The sequence below is a fragment of the Equus asinus genome, chromosome X (assembly GCF_041296235.1).
Source record: "Equus asinus isolate D_3611 breed Donkey chromosome X, EquAss-T2T_v2, whole genome shotgun sequence".
Classification (NCBI taxonomy): Eukaryota; Metazoa; Chordata; class Mammalia; order Perissodactyla; family Equidae; genus Equus; species Equus asinus.
The window spans coordinates 113831885-113849143 of NC_091820.1; the positions used below are offsets into that span (position 1 = coordinate 113831885).

General features: G+C 40.4%; 1 protein-coding gene across 6 annotated transcripts in view; it reads left to right on the plus strand.

The window, feature by feature from the left end:
• GRIA3 (glutamate ionotropic receptor AMPA type subunit 3) overlaps positions 1-17259 on the plus strand; it is a 272052-nt gene that overhangs the window by 146051 nt on the left and 108742 nt on the right. The gene's annotated exons all lie outside the window — the stretch shown is intronic.

The following is a 17259-nucleotide window of genomic DNA, read 5'->3' on the forward strand; positions in this document are numbered from 1 at the left end:
CAATCAGGGTCACGTCACTAGAGGTAGAGCTAAAGTGGAAGAGATTAGTAGCTAGACATCATATTCTATCTCCAATCTTTCAAAAAAATATATAGCTATCAGACTCTCAAATATACATGTACAACTAACATCTTACTCTGAAAATTAATAGCAATTGACAAATATCTTCAGAAGTAATCCAGGACTAGGCCAAAGACCAGAAAGCTGACTGTGTTCTATCTCAAGACCATTGTGTGACCTTGCACAGCCATCTCACCTTTTATCATCTTAGCAACTTGAGCCATAAAATATAAAAATCCTTCCTTGCCTTACTAGGATGATGTTAAGATGAATCAGATAATTTCTCTAAGGTATTCTAAGATCCTCAGAGAGGGCAAGTCTGCAAATATCAAGCATTATAATTAGAGTCATTGCACCTCATTTCTTAAGGGGGAGAAAATGAGTAAGGCAAGGAATGTGTGGCCTCTGAGCCTGAGAACTCAAAAAGGATTTAAGCTCCTTCTATAATCTGAGGCAAGTCTCAAGAGAGGGAGACTGACGTGGTGAAGTCAGAGAAGAGTTCAGTGGTTAGGACGCGCTCTCCAGATATTTGCAGTTTTCATGTTTGTCTTTGACAGTATGATGTTACTTTACTATGATCATCTTAAAGGTTTGGATTTGTGAGTGCTACCAAGAAAGTGGCCAGTATTTTGATAATGATTTTGTGAGCCAAACAGGTCTGTCCTACTATAGTGGGGTTAACTGGTCATAAGCAAGGGCATTGTATTCAAACTCACATGGTTTAACTTAAATTGTTTTCATGCCTTAAATTGTCTCAACAGTGGAAATTCTAGCTCCAGGTATACCTGGATCATTATTGAGGACAGGGGGAGGAAAGTTGCAGTCTCTTTCAGAATTCAACATTGGCAGAAAACATGCCCGCCAATCTTAAGAATGGGGACATAGAAAAGGGATAACTGGGTGAACCAATTCGCAAATCAGAACCTTGAAAAGACGCTATCTAAAAGACACACACACACACACACACACACACACACACACACACACTTACAGAGGTAAATAAGAGGGAAGAACCAAAATAGAGTAGAACCTAAGAGCTGAGGATCCAGGGACACTGAAGCAGTGGACTAAGCAGTCAAAGAAGGTACTATAGAAAGCTTCTGAATGGCCATTCTTAAGTGCCTTGCCATAACTGCTTTCTCTTCAGCCACTCTAAGAGTCCTTTGCACTTCTCTTGACATATTTCAAACTACTGCCTGTGCTTAACTTGAGAACCTCCTACTCAATAAATTGCTCCCCCTCCCTCTTTCCTAGCCAATATAAAATCAATTGTGACTTGACAGACTGCTTTGTTGCAGTTTTCTCAAAGGCACAAAGGAAAGAAACACACCTTATTTGTACACGCATTAACTTAATTTCAGTCTCACCCACTCAAGCACAGTGCAATCCTTCAAACTATGACCCAAGCCCCTTCACTATCTGGTGTCCATGGCAACCACCACCAAGCCTCTCAGAGAGTTGCAAAGAGTGGCGTGAAAGTGCATCTCCCAATAGAGCTATTAGCTCTTCTGCATTAACTACATTGTAACAGGCAGTAGTAGGCCGATCCCTGAATCCTTAGGTATTTGCTTTCATTAGGGAGGGGGAACGTTGTTCACGTCTCCTCCCCAGAAGAGTTATGGGCTTCTTCCCACACCCAACCTATTGAAAATAAAGCACTAATTGAGAAATATTGAAACTAGGTAGAAGGACAGTTTTTGGTTGAAAAAACTTCTCAATGATATACATCCCCAACAACTCTGTCCACTGCAGCCTCCACCACAACACCCTGCTTGCTAAGCTACAGCCGGCGATCTCGAAGCCCCCAAAAAGACAATACATATGAAATCCTAGTCACTTTCTTTTATGCTCCTTACCACTCAGTGATCTGCAACTCATTCTCTTAACTTGCTTAATTCATGTCAAGAACACATGCGTGACGATCTCACCATCAGACTATATTTTTTAAAGAAAAAGAGCAAAGTTAATAATTGTCCGATACTGGAGGATTTATGAGCCAACAGAAAATGGTATGGTTTCTCCAAATATAGAGACAGCTGTTCAGTCTGCAAACTATTTTCATGAATTCCATGTTATTCGCTTTTCTCCGAGCTTATCTGAAAAGTTCTCAGATAGAGATGAATTTCCCTTTACTGTACTCCAGAGGAAGATGGGGATGGTTCCGTTTGCAATATCGTTAACAACAGAACCCAACGTATCTAACAAAGACTTTTTGCATAAAGAGGACTAGCTCAGATTCGGTTCTTTGTGGACACGGAAGAGGACTCCTTGCTCAAGTGTCCTCGTTATGGAATCTACATAAATAGGAATACATGAAATATTTGAAGTGAGAGAAACAAGGGAATGGCTTTATCTTCTTAATTGCATGAAAAAATAAAATAGAAGACTCTTATATACAATCCTTTCCAGTAGATCTGCTGAAATATAAGATTGTTTCAAGCTCTCCTTGAAAGCAAGACATCATTCCTATTCACACTGCCTGTGTCTGTTGTCCTGAATAAGAACTAGTAATAAGTTTAAAGAAAAAGTGAAAAACAAGACATGGATCCAGCCCTCAAGAAGCTCATGGTTTAGTAGGGAAGCAGTCAAATAAACAGATGATCGTGGTCCAGTGTGATAAGCATGGTGACAGAGGTGAACAGAGATCCTAATAGGAATTCAGAAGAAATGTGCCAGCTCAGCCTGGCTCAGAGATCAGGGAGCCTTTCCCTGATGCTTTGTTGAACGGAGTCTTCAAGGACCAATAGTCCATTTGGTTTGGTGGAGCAGGGTGAAAATTTATATATGCATATGTATGACAAGCCCCATTAACTTAGAGTGAATGCTAATAAGCAGTGCCAATTAGGAAATTGAGAATAACTCAGATGTCATAAAGCAGAATGGTAGTAGCTTGGTATCACTAAGAACACGGGCTGTATTGGCCACAATATAACTCTGCCTTTCATCATGACTTTTGTTTTCTTTGCTGAGGAAGATTAGCCCTGAGCTAACATTTGTGCCAATCTTTCTCTATATGTGGGTCACAGCCACAGCATGGCCAACAAGTGGTATAAGTCCAAATCCAGGATCTGAACCCGTGAACCCAGGCCACTGAAGCAGAACGTGCTGAACTTACTATGCCATGGGGCAGCCCCACATCATGACCTTTTGATCCTCAAGAAATGGAATTTTTCCACCAGTAAATACACTAACATGGTATCTGAAATGAGAAGCTTCTGCTTAGGGATTATACTATCCCATCATTTTACAATGAAGAAACTGAGGTGCTGAGAGAGGGACTAACATATATAATGGCCACACAATTAATGAGTGAGACAGCAAGAATTCAAACCTAGATCTGATTCCAATGTCCATACTCTTTGTGCCACACCACCCAAAATTATGCCAATACGTGTACCAAATAGATATCTACACATGGGTTCCCCTGAATAGGCCACCTGCCTTGTTACCCCCATCCCACTTCCCACTCAACTGCCTGGAACTAGTGTTTAGGTTAAAATAGTCTCGTCATATGAAAACATACTACACTAGAAAGATAACATTTGAAGTTAATATCACTTCTCATCCTTTTTCCCTATTTGGAGTCCTCTCCTTTCTCATCATCCACAAACATTGAATACCTGCCTACAGGGCACTGGGCTGAATAATGTATACACTAACAAGTTTAAACTGGGGCCCTGCCCTCAATGACTTATAATCTAATTGGGATGGCATGACACATGCCTAAATTGGGTAAATAATTGATAGTCTCAGGGAAAGATGAGAGGTAGAAACCAGATAGGAATTCACAGCAGGGAGTGATCACTAGACAACCAAACTAGAACACAGGCTTCAGGAGGGCAGGGTTTTTCTGCTTTGTTCATTGCTGTAGTCCCAGCACCCAAAACAGTTTGGAACCTAGTAAGTACTCAATAAATATTTGTTAAATGAAATAAATAGCTTCTTGACTTTTTTCAGGAAAAAAAGTCCTGACGTTTATCACTTGGGGATTAATTCCCAGTCCTGTATGCACTGCCTATTGTGGCTTTTACTCATGGTTCGCCACACGAACTCCCCAGGGAGACTGGTAGAAAGGACTGCTCCGTCTGGCTTAACACTTTGCAAAACCTTCACAAGGCTGTGTCCTCTGCTGCTCCCTACCATGGATGCGTGCTCCCAGTGATTAAGGGTAATGTGGAGCCAGGGCTTTTTGTCTATTTGTTCATTGTGACCTCAAGCTCTTTTCGGCAAAAGGCACAGCCTTCGATAGCAATGCAACTCTGAGAGACACAACTCCATTATTTGCTTGACTCATCTAACAAGGCAGAACGCAGATTCTGATTTAAAAGCAAGCTCCTTTAATGAGTTTTGGTTAGGCTTGAAGGAAGAACAGTTGTGATTACTGTCAGTAGGCATAGGTTGTAAATCTCTGTCTTAGATGCTTACATTCCATTAAGGGGGACTCTAATGGGTATCACGATACAATTCCTATTAAAAAGCGGAACTGGGAAAGAAAAGCAGCTTCAAAAGCAGTCATTTGTGCTTCCCAAAATGGTCCAGTTCTTGGTCTTCCAAGGCTTTGTACTGGGTTCTGATTTTTTCACTTATTTTACCTTTACCATTGTACAAATTCTTATTACTTCTGGCTTCCAGGCCTTGGGAAGATATGTGTAATTAGAATGTATCAGAACACTGAAGGGAAACCCAAGCATTCATATAAAAAAGCAAGTGGAGATAAAGCCATCCTGCTGTCACTGTGACTTACACTACTAACCTCACGGTACCACAGTGCTGTGCCAGCACGTAATTTTAAGTCAAAGATTTATATGAACATGAATGGTGAAGGATCCAATTTTGTAATAAAAAATTGCTAAATGTGTGTGCTCTCTAACTTCTTCCAAAAGCCCGCAAAGCTGAATTCATTTTCAGCTCTGTGGGCGCACCTCCCAAGAAATTAGAACATCAGGTACCACCACACAGATATGGTGCAGAATATACTGCCCACTGTGATCCTTTCCCCTTTTGAGAGCTATAGTTCAGAAGGTACCTGGTTTATGGTAGAGTCTAAGGAAAAAATAACAAGAGGCACACACCTAGAGCAGCCATATACTCTAAAATCAAAAAAATCTTTGATTAGGAAACTTTCCTGGATTAAAGCAGAAATAAATACTACCTTGTAGATCTTTCCATATTTTTTCAAAGCTTTTTTGCAAAGTATCTCCTTCAGACCTTTGAGGTAGGTAGGGTTAATAGTGTTTTCTCCATTATGTAGACGAGAAACAGACATAAAAAGGTTAAACAACTTGCCTGAAACCACATGGCCAAGAGTGCTGAATTCTGGTCCTTATTTCCAAAAGAGCTAGACTCGCATGTAGAAGGATGCGTTTGGAAAAGCAGCAATGGAACTCTTGTTATACCACATTAACTGTGCCCTGCCCCAGTCAGCTCCCCTGCTTTTGAAAGCTGTGGCTAATAACCTTTCCTTTGGGCTTGGGCATTTTTCTTTTCCCCTTCCCCACTCTGTTTCCTGAAAGAACAATTAAGATCCATCTGGGACTAATTATAGTGATTCTTGAATTTGAACTTGCAGCCATTACCCAATTGAGGTCACTTATTTTAAATTAACTTGCCTGGTCAGAACACAGGTTTGGTTCTCTTCAGAGCCCGGTGCAGAAAGGCACGAGCTTACTCAGACTTTTAATTAACTAGCCAAATAACCTGCACCATGACAAACTGCCTATGATTTGATGGAGTCATTCATTTGCATTCAGACAAGGATTAAAATACATTGTCAGAGCTTCAGGGACTGAGTCCTAGAAACACAGTCTCTTGTTCAGGGCTGTGAGCCTCTTCCCTTTGGTTCCCTCTAATTATTTTTCCTGTGCTTTTGTTCTGATTATCCAATATTCATCACAAGTGCAGCTTGTGATTAAACAATGACAACTCATGTCATATGCTGATAGGGAATCGAAAATTGGAGTCACGATCATGTGAACCAAGCCCAAAGATTTGAGAAATAATTAGGGGAAACCAAAGGAAAATTCCCAGGATGCCCCGCAACAAAGGAGAATTTCCAAAGATTCAGGCCATAGCTGCTCCCCACTTAGGTAATAATACATAATAACGGTAGGTATTCAGTCTTTGTTGAATTGAATTCATGGTGGGAGCGGATCATCCCACAGTAATAATGATAGTTCTTATGATCAGTAATTATTATTATAGCTTCGAACACTTAATGACTGGACTCTAGAGTCAGACAAATCTGATTTGACTCCAGGCTCCATCATTTTCTGCCTGTGAGGCCTCAGGCAAGTTATCCAGCTGCTCTGTGCTTCAGTTTTCTAACATGGAAGATGAAATTAACAATAGCACCTACCTTAAAGGGTTGTGGTGAGGAGTCAATGAGATAAAGCACTGAAAAAAAATCATCTTACACAGTGCCTTGTACACAATAAGTGCTCAATAAATGTTAGCTTATGTTTGTCTTCTGTTGTGTCCCACCACCAGGCCTTTGTCCAGGGCATCTTTCCACTTGGGGTCCTCTCTTCCCTTCTCTCTGCCAGCAACAGTTCCCCTCCAATATTCAAAATCTAGTCTAAAAGACATCTTCCTTTTGCATCTGAACCTGTTCAATGCCTATCCCCTCAGTACACTTTTCTACATTTTATATTATTTTAAATAACACCTTCTTCTACTGCTTCATAAGCCATCTAGACTTTTCTCCAGGGTGGACTTAAGCCTTCCATGTTAGAAACATGTATTGAACACCACCTCAGTGCCGTACACTGGGGCTCTATGCTGTGGGGTACATGAGATGAGTAAAGAGATAAGGCTGGGAGAAAGGAAAGCAATATTGATTGAATCCCTTTATATCTCAGGCACTCTCCTAGGAATTTTAAATGCATTTCTTCTTTTAAGCCTAACGAGAACATTAAGAAGTTGGTGCCATTATGACCTCTATTTTACAGATGTAGAAACTGAGGTTCAGAGAGGTGAAATACCCTGTCCAGGGTCACTCGGCTATGAAGAGGAAGAGCTGGTGTTAGGCTGATCTGACTCCAGAGTCCACTCCCACTACCTTTATGCTTCACTGCCCACCACATGTTATTTTTTTTTATCAATTGCTAATGTCTATCAAAGCAATATGTAAACTGTAAAGTGTAATATATGTGGCATAAGGGTCATTGTGGTTATAACAGATGCTCTTGGTGCCCTACTCATGTCCCTTTGGCACTAGCCTTTTATATACATGCCAACGGCATCCTATGATAAGCACATGCTATTCTCCACTTGAAGACTTTCTCTTTTGAGAGTGACAAGTCAGAAGTGTTGAGGAGGAATTAATACTCCTGACAGAAGCTATCAGCCAATGGTGAATGGGAATTGAAAGACAAAGACTTCAGCTTCCTAGCCCTTCAGGTAGGTGTGTTTCACGTGACTCCCAGAGGTCCTCAGAGCTAACCTGCTCATTAATGCACTTGTATTGTCTTCTTTCCCTTTGCTTCTCATTTCCTCACTCTCTTACCAGCGCTTCCTGGAATGATCTCCCAATTAAACTACTGGCCCGCAAATCTTTGTCTCAGGGTCTGCGTCTGGTGTATTCCTGTCTAAAACAAGAATCTTTCAGAAATTCCACCTTTGGCTCCTTTCCCAGGAGTCTGAATGAGTGTCCTCATGTTGCCCCCTGCCGGCCCAGGGCTTCCCATGGGAGCTCCCCAAGGGAAGATCCCATAAGCTCAATGTCTCCCTTCTTACCGACTTTCATGAGAATCCCATCACTGAGGGTCCTGCTTTTAGCTTTTCAAAGTGTATTTATTATTGTATGGAAAGGTAGTTCTTAAATTTCAGTGAGCATCAGAATCACCTGAGTGTTAAAATGCAGACGCCCTGGCTCTAACCCAGACTTTCTCAATCAGACTCTCTTGAGACACGCTCAGCCGCTTGTATTTTCATAGATTCTCCAGTGATCCACACAACATACACTTTAGAAATACTGTCTTAAGACATTCTTGTAGCCTGGGCCTCCAAGATATGTGGATTGTGTTCCTTAGTGTTCTCTCAACCCCCAAGGCCTGCATGGATTCAAGCGAGAAAACCTGGACTAGCTATGCCTCCTTGCTCCTGAAATGAAGCGTGAATAAGGCTAAGGTCCAGCTGTTACTGTCAGGGTAGGGTGGCTCGAGACTCCTGGGCAACAGTCTACAATGCAGAGGAGAGATCCATCTTACTGACTCTGCCAAATTTCTGCTCTCAAATCTCTCATTGCCCACCGGCAAACCTTGTTCTCTCCTGTGGTAATAAACACCGTGGTGACTGCACAGGATCAGTCAGGTTATGTGCTGTGCTCCTGCCTCTGGGCAGAACCCTCCCCCACCTGCACCTCCCCACACACATCTTCTTCCCAACCACTGCATCTGTGTGGTTTGAATTCATGGTTCTGATCAATGTTGGGGGCAACAGAGGAGGGGGCAGTGGAGGGGGGCAGTGTGGGTTACTCTGTTGTTGGTTTACCCCCAGCTTCTTGTCCTTTTTGCACTCCCAACTCAAATGCCTGAACTCCAAGTACAAACCTCAGCTCCTTCCCTGCACCTCCAACCCAGTGCTGTCCTGACCAGTGGCCCCAGTACCCCTCTGCACCCAGCTCTGATGCCTCTCTGTATTCCTCACCCCATAGCAGTAGGAAACCACTTCTCTACATTTTGAGAATGAGGGACTTGAAATCAGGGAAGGCTTCATGGAAAAGGCTGCATATGAGCTGACCCTTAAAAGATAGATGTGATTTCCGCAGCGAAGGATGGAGGGAGGGGGCAATGCAATAGGAATAAGGAATGGAAAACATAACCAATATATGATAAGCATCAGGCGCTGCATTATGAACTATAGATACATTATTTCATTTATTCCTCACTACAATTTTATAAAGAGGTACCGATAATAGTCCCATTTTACAGATGAAAATACTGAAACACAGAGTTTAATTGCCCAAAGTTACATAGCTATTAAAGGGCAAAGTAGGGACTCTAACCCAGGCAGTCTAGCTTACACTCTTGACCACCCTACTCCACTGCCTCCCAACTATTGTGTTCCCTGTTTCACAGATGGAAAACTGAGACAGAGAGGTTAAGTTACTTGCCTAAGTTTGCACAGCATGTAATTGGGAAAGCTGAGATGCACTGCCCTTAGCAGATCTCTTTCTATTTACTATATAACCATTTATACCCCTTCTAACTTAGTTTTTCCAAGCAATCATTCCAGTCACAATTTCTTATGGAGTCAGCCCTGGCTACCATCACAACAAATGCCTATAGTTGGTCTAAATAAAAATATTTCCTCTGGTGTGTAAGCATTGTAACACAGCAAGGCTCTCCTGAAATCAAGAGAAATAGCCCTCTGAAATACATCTCTCTTTGTTTTCAAAATAGCATTCTCTTTAAGTTACCTTTTTGTCAAGTTTCCATTTGTGAAAACCACAGGAAAAAATTCTTCAGGCCTTAGTTGGAGACAAAGTACTTTCTATCTCTAGCAAGTTATAAGTTAATCATTCTCTCCTCAGTTGTACCTTGAACATATTTCTGTTCTCGCACTACTTCCAATGGATTATAATTGTCTGTTAACTTGGCAGTCTTTCCTAGTCTAGTGTTAAGATCCTCCAGGCTAGGGACCAGGTTTTGGTGACCTCTGTCTCTCCAGTGTCTGGCCCCAGGATTGGCACAGAGCAGGCACTCAACAAATGTTCACTGAAAGAAGAGACAAATGAAATGTCGTTAAGAGAGGCAACCCTTCCATCCACTAGGGACTTCAATCCATATTCCTTCTGAGTTCAGTGGTGCGCTGGTAAACTGGCTCTCAAGGTAAGGAAAAAGTCCTGATTCTTAGTGTTGGCTGATTTCTGTAGTGTAAATACTCCCAGCATAGCTGATTTCAAGCTACCAACGGTTTAATAACTGGCTCACAAAATTCCTAAATATTTAATAACTAGCTTTCAAGAATCTCCTAATTTTGGTTAAAAGTCTGTAATTCTGCCTGGAATGCTTGAACTGTTACTGTGTTAGTGTGATCACAAAGGTGCATGACCTATCAGAGTGGGAAAGATAATGCCAAATTCAAATAGCAAGAGTGAAGGACCAAACCAAATCAAACATTTGTGAATTAGGAGACCGGTGTTTTGCCTCCCATGAACTAGGCCTCTATCACCATTTGTCATCCATTCGCAAGTCGAGATACACTTAAATGACATGGCTCCCAGAAGAGGGAGACACCTACCACATACGCAACTACCCTGAAAATCAAAGGCCCAAAACACACTGGGTTTCTGATAGAGATTTACTTGTATTTAAAAACGTAAACATGTTCTCTCACTTCCTTCAGCAATCAGAAAATCTCACACATTAGGGTGTCAAATGCTGGAAGCATTGCACAAACAGAAAATGAATTTACAGAGGCATAATCAGGGAGTTCTAAGGAGAACATCTCATTCTCCACATCCCCACATCACATGTTTCTTTCTCTCCCCTCCTGACTTGGAGTCTCCATCATTCTTGGCTGAAGCTGGTCCTCTAATACTTTACCAACCATCCATGGTTCAGTTTTGCACACAGTAATGGAGCTAATAAGTAAATGGCGGGATTTGAATCCAGAACCATCTGACTTCAGGGTTCATGGCTCTTTCTAGTGAATCACCTTTAATAAATACCTATTTGTTCCAAGCTTTAAGGGTGATTCAGATCACATCTATAAAGAGTGTTAGACTCTTAAAAGCTTAAACACTATAAAGTGTCATTTTAGGTGTGATGCTGGAGTTGTTGATCCTGATAAATGCCTAAAGACGGGAAGGTGTGACCTCTGGGCCAATGAAGGAAGTCCTGTATTATCCCACCTATCCCCAAATGATTGTGGCTGGAACCAACACATTATTTGACTAATCAGCTGTATGCCTGAGAACACTATGCTAGTCCTTTTGCAAAAGAAAATCCAAGTAATGAGTCCACTGGCACTTCCAAGCCTTCTACTCACCACACATACAGTCCTTCCAGTAGGTCTTATTCAGAAATTCAGGATTATAGTACTTTGGGCCCAAATGATTTTGCAAAATCTGCAGAGAAAGGTAAAAACATACAATTTGATATTTAGAGTAAAGTTGTAGATATGAAAATAAAAGCTGCTGTGTGAACATAAAATAGTTGACAGTAAATTTCATTAAAAATGCTTGAAGAACACTTATTTAAAATGTATTGTTTAACATGTAGACAAAGAGAACAGATTAGTAGCTAGCAGGGGAAAGGGGGTTGGGGGGTGGGCACAAAGAGTGAAGTGGTGCACCTACAACACGACTGATAAACAATAATGTACAACTGAAATTTCTCAATGTTGTAAACTATCATAAACTCAATAAAAAAAAATTTTTTACAAACAACTGTACATCTAGCTCAAATGGGAACCGACCTGGAGCAAAGAACAAAGGCATTTTTTCAGATAAAAAAATGTCTTGTTTAAAATAAATTATCACTAATTTGGGATGATAGCCAATACAAAATGCGGATAGACTACAAAAGTCATACATAGGGCTATGTTGAAGAGAAACTAATGTAATTTTTGCTATATTCTTCTAGACTGAATATTAGTTAAAATCACACCTACCTTGCCTCTCTGAAGAAATGTCTAAAATGGTTCCAAATATAAATAGGGTACTGTGAAAAATGGCCAGCCCTAGTGGTCTAGTGATTAAGATTCGGCATTCTCACCCCCACAGTGGGGGATCGTCTCCCTGTCAGAGAACCACACGACACATCTCTTGGTTGTCATATTGCGGTGGCTGTGTGTTGTTGTGATGCTGAAAGCTATGCCACTGGTATTTCAAATACCAGCAGGGGCAGCCATGGTGGACGGGTTTCACTGGAGCTTCCAGACTAAGACAGAAGGCACATCAACTAGGAAGGAGGACTTGGCCCGCCCACTTCCGAAAAACTTGGCCATGAAAACCCTGTGAATAGCAGTGGAGCATTGTCTGATCTAATGCCGGAAGGTGAGAGGATGGTGCAAAAAGCCCAAGCAGGGTTCCACTCTGCTGTACACAGTGTTGGTAGGAGTCGGGATCCACTCCATGGCACTGACAACTGTGAAGGGTCTTCTAGATGAAGTACTCCAAGAAAAGGCACAGTGTTTGGAAATGCATCATTTTACGGAATGTTATCTAGTGGAAAGGTCCAGGTGTTTATTACTGACCCCCATGACCAAGGACTCTAGCTGATCAAAGCTGCTGGCTTCCTGGGTGGAGCAGTAGGTGTAAATTGCCTTAGGAAATGCTTTTGTAAGTTTCCAGATTTGTCATTTGTACCCAGTCCAGGGCATTAATTGCTACTTCCCCAACTCTGCCCATCATTTTGCTCCAAGACTGATGAACCTTTGAAAGTGGATGTGGATACTCTTTAAGATTTGAACCACAATAAAAATTAACCTTATTTTATTAGGACGGGGAAACATGATCTGCATTCTCTTACCTAAATACACGACTGCTTTTTAAAGCAATATTTCCCATCACCCCTGGTGGCAGAGGATTTTCAGTGACATCTAGATGAATGTATTTTATTTTCATACAGTTATATTTATTTTCTTCTCTGTCGTTTCATGGATATTGTTGCTTTGGACACAGCTAAATTTAAGTGAAGCAGTAGTTATCAAGATAAATATTAAGAAAATAATAGTAATGTGGTATATGGATAGTATACAAATCATTAAGGAATTTTGTAAAGGAATGAATTTGAGAAATACTGTTTTAGGGTTAATGCAATGAGGCATTCCCACCAGGATTGACACGCATTGAAATGGTCCCTTATCCCTAGGAGCAAGAATATGTTGCTCCTTTAACTTACTTGTGGCCATTTATTGCCTCTTACTTGTACGTTCTCTTTGCCTCTCCTGCTTAGCATTAAATCTTCCATATATTCCATTTAGTCATAGTGAATACAGTATTAAAATCCGGGAAGTTAAACTTCCAAAAGACATGTTCTTTGGTGAAATCTTTGTCTTCTAATCCTCACATCCCAGCATTTTATTTGATGCCTTATTCAATTGCCTTCTCTCTGCATAAGCTTCCCCTGTAGACAGCATAAGCACTGATGAGATTTCTCGGTTATACTCCCATTTTCCTTCTTTATGAAAAGCTTCAGCCTTTCTTTCTCCATCTGCACCACCCCCACCCCACTGCCATTGGGCTGACTTTGGGGAGGGTAATTGGCTCTCCTCTACCTCACTAATCCAGCACATTTATTCAAGTCAGATCACTGCAATATGAAGCACTGTCATTCAGTTATAGGAGAGCATGTATGTGCAGATTGAGATTATTAGACAATAATTCTAATGGAATTGACTTCTGGTATATGTTTACTAAGACTAAAGCAGTTTAGTAGCTAGGGGTTTTCATTCAAAAAATGAACACCTTTTATCATATCTGATGGAAGATTTCTTCTGGGAAGTATGGCATATTCTAAGACAGATTTCTGTAGCATACAACCATTTAACTCCCAAACAGCTGGAATTAGATAGGTTGCCATAGGACAACAGTACTTTTTTTTAACTCAGGAAGCAGGAAAGGAAGAGAGGGGCTGAAAAAAAATGTCTTCTTTGAAAGAAAGGAATGTGGTCTAATAGCTTGTTCTTAAAGAGAAAATACTTGTACAACAAATGAGGAAAATATGGTGAATTAAAATCAGAAACTTCCCCAATTTTTCCCCCCAGCCTCCAAAATATTTTCAGGGTACCTAAATGAAAGAGAAACAGATTAAGGTGGATGGCAAGGCATATTCTGTGCTCGAAACAAGATCAATCTTTATACATAGATCCTTTTTTGGCACCGATGTAGAAAATCCAAACATGGAGATACTTAGGTCTGCAAATAACCTAATCTGCATACCAGATGGATCTAAGGGGAAAAATACAGAGACACTTTTCCACACACATATTTTTTTTAAATGTGAGCATAGAAAAACAGATGCTTTTGCTCCCAAAGGTTCTGTGGGCCTCTCTCAAGTAGTCTTGTGGAGCAATTTCTAAAATTATGAAAATGTCTAGATTAAGCATTAAATTGAAAAAGAAAGGGCCTCTTATATAGAAAACCAACTGAACATTTTCTGAATTATTTTTGACTACTCAGTGATACCCAGCCCCCAATTTCACAGATAGGTGGATGGAGGAGTCAATAAGGGAAAGTCTCCCCCAAATGGGTAGACTATGATTCACTGACTTCTGTAACAAATGATTTAAAGCTCTTCTATACGCACGACTCAGTGAATTAGTATGTAAGAGCTCTTTCTTTTGCAAATGAAACTGTTAAGTTTCAATGAATGAGGATTGTGGCATTTTTTTATTTCAGATCCTATTTATGAAGATAAAAATAAATTTCCTTAAAACAATGAATTTTATCTACATTTCACACATTTCCCCTTATTACATTTATCATATCTACCTTCATATCAAGCCATCCATCATCTCCAACAAATCTTACAAAGGTACAGGGAATACAAAACATGGATTTGAGAACTTGGTATTTCCTCCTTAAATTTCACGGTAGACTGTAAAACAGCTTTTATGTTTGAAGTTCTGAAACTAATTCAGAAAGAGCTATTATAATTACTGTAAAAGCAAAGTTGAATACTCTCTTGGTTACCAGAGTCATTAAGTAACTGAGGGTACGATTTATGACTTGTTCATCTATAACAGATGGAAAAAATTAAGATTTAGGACTAACTGAAGAAGAACTTCTCCCATTAACCAAGTCTTTTGTGCACCATGTTACACACAACCCTCCCATCCCACCTTTACTTCTACAAAACCCTGCATCAAAAATTCAAAAGGAAAAGACCAAGAACAAAACATGACGCTTTTTGCCGTGAGGTCTCACTTAGCTCACATCAGTAGGCTTATTGCTATCCCAGGTAAATAAAATTTCAAGATAATTGAAGTGTACTCTCTTAAGTGTCAGGACTTTGAGCATTTCTGATGGAAAGCTCCGCTAAAATGTATTACACATATCCCTGGGTTTTTCAGCAGAAATAACTGAACTCAAGAAGCCATACCCAGATGATTCAGGCATTCACAATGAACATCCATGATTATACTGTGCAGTAGTACAATGTTGTCTGCTTTGTTTGGGCCCCTCCTCCTTTAAGTCAGTCTGTCATTTCCTCTGTTGCTAATGTACCTCTTTATAATATCACCCCCTCCCTCCATACACACCCCTTCTAGTTTGCAGCTTTTCATTTACCGTGAAGTAGAAAACCAAGATTGGTAAGAACTGTATGTCAAATAAGAGTTTAAAAGGCACTGAAAGTAGGGAAGAGGAAATAATTATGACCTTCAAGGCAGCAGATTTGTGACACCTAAAGGTTCCTATCTTTACATAACTTTCCCATCTCTTTCAGTTTAAGCTAAGTTTTGAAAGGGTGATGTTATGAGAGATCTACCTTCAAATAAGTGAATTTGTTCTGAATGGACCATCCAGGCATAGATTAAAGCAGATATACCAATAGTTTTAAGCTTTGCTGAACCTGAAAAAATGACGTCTTAGTGAATGACCCCTTCCCACAGTTATATAACCTCACATAATTACATAATGCACATCCCAAACACTTTAGTAGATGTTATTCGGTTTGATTGTGACCACACTGCTGAGATAGGAAGGGCCAGGTTCATTGTCCCACATTACAGGTAAAGAAATGGAGGCTGGAGAAAGTTGACTGATTTGCCCACAAACAGTGAGTACATGACAAGGTTGGGCTCCTGGCTTCTCGTTTATGGCTTTCCTCATCACACTAATGTTTTTCTATGGCTCCCTCTTGCCTTCTCTATGCTCAAAAAGGACATTAAGCCCTGCCTCTGGTGAGAAAGACTTACTCAATTTCCTTTGTGCGTGCTTCTTTATTTCTCTCTAAGTTCTGCCAGATGTCCTTAGGAATCTTGCTCATTTTTCTGACAGAACTCAAAACCCTCTGATTTTATTATGTTGAGGGTTGTCAGTGAATTAAAAATTCAACAAATATATGGTCCCAACTTGCCATCAAAAGTTAACAAATGTCACCAGTAAGGATGTTTCTCACAAGCGGACACTGAAGAATACATCCCAGCAGATACCTAACAGCTCATTTTGTGTCATGGCAGTGTGAGAAATCACCTCCTCAAGACATTCATTAACCTTTCATTTTCTCCATAAATAATCAGTCAGAAATGCGGTTCATATTTTAAATTAATCGAAAACAGTGCTCTCTCTCTCCCTCTCTCTCGCTCTCGCTTTCTCCCTCTCTCTCTCAGCACTTGAAGTGCCTTGAAGGCTTCTAATGCCGGCATGATATTTAAACATGTGATTCCACTCCTCTGGGCCAGCTTAAACCTCATCTCCTCCAGGACGCCTTCCCTATGCACCCCAGCAGGCGTTAGACATCTCTTCTTCCTCTTCCCCAAGTACCTAGAGCAATTATTGGTATTTGACATTTGGCACATATTAAGAAACCATGTAATGCACTGTCAAGAGTACGGGTTCTAGAGGTAGAGAGACTCAGGTTCTAATTCCAGCTTTACCACTTCCTAGCTGTGTGGCTTTGGGCAAATTACTTAAACTCTCTTTAGCTAAGATTCCTCATCTGTAAAATGAAACTAACAGTACTTAATCTGTTAAATTGTTCTAGGGATTAAATGCATATAAAGTGCCTAGCACAGTGCCTGGCATATACTAGGCACTCAATTCAGGGCAGTTGTTTTATTATTATTATTATGGCCCCATATATAGTTCTGGTTTGATATGTGTGCAACATTATCTTCCAAGTTGTTTTTTAACCCTTGAGGGCTGTGTCCAATAGGAACTTATCATGAAGCTTAAACTTAATGGCCCCTTACTTGCACAGGTTCTTTCCAAGGCCTTATTCCAAATATTGTACTCTTAATTTTGTATTGTTTTTCTTGAAAAGGGCTCTTAAAGTGGTTGTGTCTTTAACCTCTATGTTATCCCCCTCCTCATTTCCACTCCTTGCATCCAGCATAGTACTTTGCACAGTCAGTACTCAATAAAATGACATTTTATAAAAACCTTTAATTAACCAGAATTTTTGTTGTATTTAGCTATATAAGGAAATATAAGTTTATGTGAGGTAGTCAAAAACTTCCAACAGCCAACCAATACATTTGGTTGGGAAATATTCAGTCCACTTATAAATCTTGAGATAATAAAAATGT